The following is a 6,984-nucleotide window of genomic DNA, read 5'->3' as shown; positions in this document are numbered from 1 at the left end:
CATTTGTGTAGCAGTAATTTATCACCTGTGAAAAAAAAAGTAAAATTTTTGACTAGATGAAAATAGGCAGCATTCCTATTCCGTTGGATTTCAAGCATTAAATAAAGTAGATGTTGAAAAACCTACCCAGATGTTCCAACCTTATCAGCTACCGAGCACTTACTACTATCACATTTATCCAGGAATAACCTCTATTTACAGAGTGTATGTGTACGTTTTAAGCATGTTGGTATTTATTACAGATTAAAGAAGTGCTAAGTTCTTAACATAGATCCCGTTGTCCTACAGCAGATATAACTCCCCTCGAAAGTGGACAATAAATAAGCTGGCTCGGATCTCCGTTTTTATTTTGTGATAGATGATAGGTAATACGTTGTTCATGTAGTATTTTGATGACACTCTCTACTAAACATTTCTAGTTTCATTCTTATTTTTCATAATTTCTCTATAAATGCTGCTAGTAATTAACTTCTAAATTACTTTTTTTGAATCATGTTATTTTCTTAATTATTTTTTTGTTTCATATACAATGAATTCATTACTAAAACCATTACCACTATCCCTAATTATTTCTTAGGAATTTCAAATTTTGAAGAAAAAAAAACAAATTTAAAAAAAAATTATAGCCAGAACAAGTCTTTTTATGTTTCAGAATTTGCTGTTAATTATACAAATAACATTGAAATTTCTTCCTAAAATTGCAAGAAAACTCATCTATAATGTGTTATTTTAATACAATGGTTATTATGTAGCAAATTATGATAAAAAATGAGAAAAACTTCTGTATAAAGAGCTGAATCAGTTTACTGTTTTTATATAACATTTATATACTCCATTTTATCTGATCTTTTTAAACTAAGAATAATCAAATTGTAAGCTATTTCTAGATATATGAGAACAAATCTTAAATAAATATATCTATATACATTATGTATACACAAACTAAACATATCATTACCAATATATTAAAAACTGAGGTACACATGTCTTCAATTTCAGTCCATGAATGAGAGCTGTTTATTATCTGAGTATCCACTAAAACACCGTTCCAGAGGACTGTGATGTTTTAATATCATGAGTGATTCACCAGTTCTCAAACACTGAGGAAATTTAAGAAAATACAACAATTTTTACATACATGGCAAACCCTGTCCACATCCCTTAATCATGTTTGTTCAAATGAGGTAAAACTACTTTATTTATTTGTAGATAATGACCAAATACAAAACTATCAATACATAAAGAATCAAAATTGTGTTCCTTTAAATACACATTAAAGTTTCAATTTTAATGATCAAATCGATAAATTGAATTTTAATTGTAAAATGACGGTATAATTAGCTGCTTTTGTTCAAAAAGTATGATAATAAAAATTGACTAAATGTCTAAAAAAATAAGCATTGCAAATAAAGAATTGAGTCAGGAAACTGCAACATGTAAATAGTGATGTGAAAGTCTTCAAGGCCTGCCAAGGATGGAATGGATTAACCCAGTAAGTATGTGTCCCCTCCAGGTCTATAAAATGGTACAGCCTGGAGACTGAGAATCTGTAATCTCTGTCATGCTTTCTCCTTTGTGAGCGGCCTGGACTTGTGTGATCACCTGTCAAAATCAATATCATTGTTACCTCATATCATTGTTTATCACAGAAACTGATCAAACAAATAAGAACACAAGTCCATCCTTAACTTATTATTAAATACACTGAATATACAGATTTTTATTACAGTTTTTTGACTGAAGGGTAGGCTTTCATTAGACTGTGTGTACAGATGTATGCTCCAGATATCACCAGAACACTAACGTCAGTGAGAAAAGAACAAGCAAGAGAAAGACAGAAAATTTGTGACCAATTGTAACCAAGTGTCTGACTCGCCAAGTGTTTGAAATGATGTGTCTAATTGATAAACATCTGTGTGGCTTCAATGCAATAATATGTTGTATTTGTCAAATTTCTGGCAAAAACAAATTTCAAATGACAATGGAAACTGTAAAAAGGTAGAAGGTCAACTGAAAGCCATAGAAGTCAAATTAAAGAACACATACTTTATATGCTAAATATTGTTCAGGAATTCTAAAGTATTCAGAGAGGTCACATGAACAATGAGCTTATTTATCTGTTTTCATGAATCATTTCCTTACATGATTTGCATCAGGAAAGCCAGATGTCTTCAGCTTGGAGAAGACAAGTTGGTCGTTTATTGTTACTTCAAAGGACGCTGAAAAATAAGATGCAACAATTTCAAATTATTGTTTATATGTACAAATTTTTGCTGAGTCCATTATGGCCAAAATTACTTCATCCTATTCTAAGAATCAGGGTTTTCCAGGACTCTCAAAATCCTGCATACTGACATGTTAATTTGACAAAATTGAAACAGTTTTACTCCTATAAGGTGTGAATTAAGAGTCTACAAACGTTAACAACCAAGGGTGTCAGGGAAAACCTTGAGATCAGAGTCAGTTATCTGATGAGTCAAACAAACATGAATTCACTATAAGAAAACATACAAATAGGTTACAAATCAACGATACAAGGTGACAGAAGAAAACAACGAGAATGACTTACAAGAACGACCAACTGCCCCAGTGACCTCGGCTTCAGGGACCTCAGCAAGGATTTCCTTGCGAAGCTCCTGGTACCGGCCACCGTACCCTCATGATCCACTGAAACAAGCACAAACATTGTTATATACATAAAGGCCCACTGATAACATGTGACTTGCCTGCAGGGGCTTGTTCTATTATTATTATTATTATTATTACATTCTTAACGACCCATCAACACATAAAAGTTCATTAGGTCCATCAAACGGTAAAACACACAGCGATCCAAAAGGAAATAACATTAAACAAACCAAAAGGTAAAAGACAAATGTTAAAAATCTTAAATGGGTATGTTAACACAAAAGATTAAAATGGTACGTCATAGTCTATTATATAGACCTTTCAGGTAATGTAGAATTTTACATATCTCAACAGTTTCAAAAAGGGTCTTTAGACTTGTAATGTTACAATAAAAACTTTCTCTCGTAGACAGAAGGCCAATGCAATCCAATAAAAAATGTAAAACGGTGAATGGCTCATCACATCCTATGCACCAAGGATTATCTTCACCTTTTAACATATATGAATGTGTAAGGTATGTATGACCCATCCAAAGACGGGCAAGGACCACTTTGTCTCGGTGGTTGTCTCTACAGTAGGAGACCATTCACCAATGACAGGTTTAACAGAGTGCAGTTTGTTATTGGTATATGTATTCCATTCCTCCTGCCACTGAGCTTTTAAAATTTGTAAAATGAAGTTTAAAAACAACAGGTGGTAGCAATAAAGCTTCCTTTGTGACACGATCTGCTTTTTCATAGCCTGGTATTCCTATGTGCCCAGGAACCCAGCAAAAAGCAATACGAACGTTAAAGGCAAGTTCATGATATAGTATTAATGTATTACAAATGAAAATATTTTCGATATTTCTATTGCTAAGACTTTGTAGTGCATAAAGGAGGTCTGAACAGATAACAGCTCTCATTACTTTGTTTCTTTGAATATATTCAAGGGCGAGGTAGGTAGATCACGCTTCTGCCGAAAATATTAAGGCGTTGTTCGGTAACTGGCATCCATAGGTTTCATCTTGTGTAACCATGGCCATAGCAACCTTATCATTATCTTTTGAACCATCAGTATATACATGTAGAAATGTTTCATATTTTAACTGCAATTTCAAGAAGGATGAACGAAAGGTGTAACTGTCTGTGTCTGATTTAACCATTTCATGAAGTGAAAAGTCAACTTCAAGTGAATTCATGAGTCTGGGTGGAATTTCTATCGTTCCAAATGACTGAATCTTTGCTAACATCAATATTTGTGTTTTGAAAAAGAGCGGAAATTTGAATACCAAATGATGGACTGGTGAGGGGCAGGGACGTATATATACGTCCCTGTGAGGGGCTATTACTGCGGGACTGCCCATTCTCCCACTATCTGGTTAGATCATACTTTAAATTCAATTCACTTTTATCTGTTTGAAACATCTTTTATATTTTTCAATAGGACGTTAGAGTCATATATAAATGCCTGAACATATTTTGAACGTTTGTATATCTTATCATGTGACAGGTGATGCGATATCGTTGACATATGGTAGTGATGTTTTGAATCTATCACATAAATCGGACGTTCCTTAATATATGTGAAATTCAGCTATTTTAGTAGAATTCTTATAATTATAACAGGAGTGTTGAGAAATAATAGCTAGACTTGACAAACAGAACGTCTGATACCTGTGAATCTGCTACCGAACATGAATTTTTAAATACTTTATACCTGGCTAATCAACCGTGACTTCCGGTTACGGGTGGACAGATCTAGCACGTTAGTAGAGGCACCAGTGTTGCCTTAACCGTAAGGAGTTTCGCCATATAGGCGAGGAATACAGAGAATTTTACATGAAAACATAGTTTTATTATAAAGAAAGCCTAGAAGATCAAGTAGTTTTTGGCGTTAAATAAATATTCGAGAAATTGTCTTCAAACACGTAGATTTTTGCTCACCAATACTCGACGTGTACTTTGACTCTCCCCATGATCAGCAGTTATTGAACTTTGAAAGTTTCCGCACTTGGCAAGTTGCAACAGCAAAGAGGTGGCGTTGATTACGACTCTCTTGTTGTAAACCCAGGTTAGGGTGCGTTCGATTACAAAGCAATAGCGTACATGCTTACCCATTTTTTCCGTATTGTTTCCGGATTGTTTGCTGTCGTAGAATAACTCCCGAGATACATGTACTCTATGCAAACACACATTTAAAGCATCAAATAAATAAGGCTGAAGCGAGGCACTTGCCGATCTTTAATAAAACAAGAATCATGATAATAATAAATTGATTGCCTGACGGACACCCTAACCACTAAGTGAATACTCCAGATATAGAAATTGGAGCACTTTTTTTTATACCCAACAGTTGTATCCTCGATACATGATTGTTGTTTTAATAAATTTAGAAAGAAAACACGAAATGGAAAAAAAATACTGAAATGATATAGTGAGAAAGGACAAAGGCTTTGAAAATAAATGTTTTATTAGAAATCAGAATATAATCAGATACATGGCTTGAGTTACTAAAAAAATGCTTGATAACCTCTTTAAGGTGGAGAAAATAAGCAAAATGACGCCATATTTGTTTTTAGTTTATTTTTAATTTCTATTTGTTTGTTTGTTTTTTTTTTTTGTTTTTTTTTCTATGAGGTATGCTTTTCCGGTAAATCTTACTTTACTGAAAGGACTGTATAAATAAACAGTGTTATTATAGTTACCTTCATAAAATGAAAGATTTAATCAGCATTGTTTCATTTTACTTGGTAATATTTCAATAAAGTATGAAACACTATTACTTGTGCCTTTAAAATTTCCCAATTATTAGCAGGGTTATCGTATCTTTTATATGGCAAAAGAGCTTCAATATATAACATTGTGTATCGCTGAGATAAAACTTCAACCGTAGTCAAAAACAAGGAGAACCAAAGGATGATACATGTAAAGGGCATTCAACTATACTCACCTGATTTATTAACACAACCTTCCAGAATATATTAAAATTCAAAATAGATGAAACTGGAGCAGATTATGGAGAGAAAAAAATGAAAAATGAAGAATTAGACCAGGTGTTCCGGAAGAGTGAGCATCTCCTACTTCTTTAAAGACACCCACCAAGTAACTAATGTGAAGTTTTCAAGAGAATTATTTCAATTATGATCAAATGCTTGTCGTTTGACAGAAATAACAGGTTATCCTTTACATGAAAACAATCTAGTTAGAAGGACTTTTGAATTCGGAATCTCCAAATGGAGTCTTAGAACCATTCTTACTTCTGGTGTTTATTAATGACCGCGCGGAACACCTGACTACACAACAGTACATCTACTCGTATACGATGCCAAGATTATTGGCAATTAAATATGAAGCAAAGGGAAGAGAATGTCAAATTAGATCTGTACACCCTGAAAAGATGGTAAGAGGATTGACAAACGGAGTTTTAATTCATCTTAATGAGAATCTCCACGCTTTCGTCTGCCGAGTTATGAATGTGGAAGACATGATTGAAATCCCATTGAACAAAGATGTAAAATACAGCAAACATATACAGCTGTGTAGAAAACCCTTACGAGATGGTCAAAATTGTTAGCTCATTTGATAACACGGATAAAGCACCGAGGTCCACCGTTTATACACTATTGATTCCCCCTTCATCCAAACATTCTTCAGACCAAATTCGGACAACATCCGGGTATTCCTACTGAAGCAGAAGGATTTTTAATAATTTCTACTGTTACCCCTTCTTGGCTCGCTTCTTTCGTCCTAGAAGGCCAGTAATACTTCAGACTAAATTTGGGCAAATCTAATTGTTCATACAGGAGGAAAAGACTATTATACCCATGGTCTATACAACATAATTTCCTTTACCCCAATAATGCTTCAGACCAAATTTGGTTAATATCTTCTCGCGCGTTCATGATTTATAGCGATTTATAGTAGAAGTTGACAGTGGACGATGGACGCCGCGGTATCTATATAGCTCACTTGGACCTTCGAGTTAACTGAGAGAATAAAAGCGTACTCTTTGAAGCAGAAGAGGTAGTAAGGGAGATTATATTTGGAGTTATCATAGTCCTCAAAACGGTTATTTGATACTTAGCCTTATATGGAATATTCTGCAAGTTTTTCATTAATTCATTTCAGCACGGAATTACACAATATCATCAATTCACTTAGAAAATGGCTTAACATTGTTGCGGACCAGTGCGGGGATTTTAGAAGTTCATAGGATTTTAAATGGTCGTGGAAAGATCGTCTCTAGTGTGTGTTCTGCCTCGGAGATGAAGGTCTATTTAGTTGGAGCCACGACAAAGGCCATTAGCAATGTGTTGATTCATATTATCATACTCACGGGGCTTACAAGAAGCTTACTGAAATCGGCCCAACTGAG

General features: G+C 34.1%; 1 long non-coding RNA gene across 1 annotated transcript; it reads right to left on the bottom strand.

Moving 5' to 3' along the window:
* Window positions 1-788: 788 nt before the first annotated feature.
* LOC132565133 (uncharacterized) lies at window positions 789-4,599 on the bottom strand. Its single transcript, XR_009554919.1, has 4 exons — window positions 4,554-4,599; window positions 2,570-2,667; window positions 2,143-2,219; window positions 789-1,602 (listed from the first exon to the last, which is right to left on the bottom strand). It is a non-coding gene; the product is annotated as an uncharacterized LOC132565133 (long non-coding RNA).
* Between the last annotated feature and the right edge of the window lie 2,385 nt (window positions 4,600-6,984).

Source organism: Ylistrum balloti, unplaced genomic scaffold (genome assembly GCF_031769215.1).
Source record: "Ylistrum balloti isolate Yb309-2 unplaced genomic scaffold, AGI_CSIRO_Ybal_v1 Utg369694, whole genome shotgun sequence".
Lineage (NCBI taxonomy): Eukaryota > Metazoa > Mollusca > Bivalvia > Pectinida > Pectinidae > Ylistrum > Ylistrum balloti.
The sequence above is the reverse complement of the archived record's forward strand: the minus strand, read 5'-3'. Positions and strand labels throughout refer to the sequence as shown.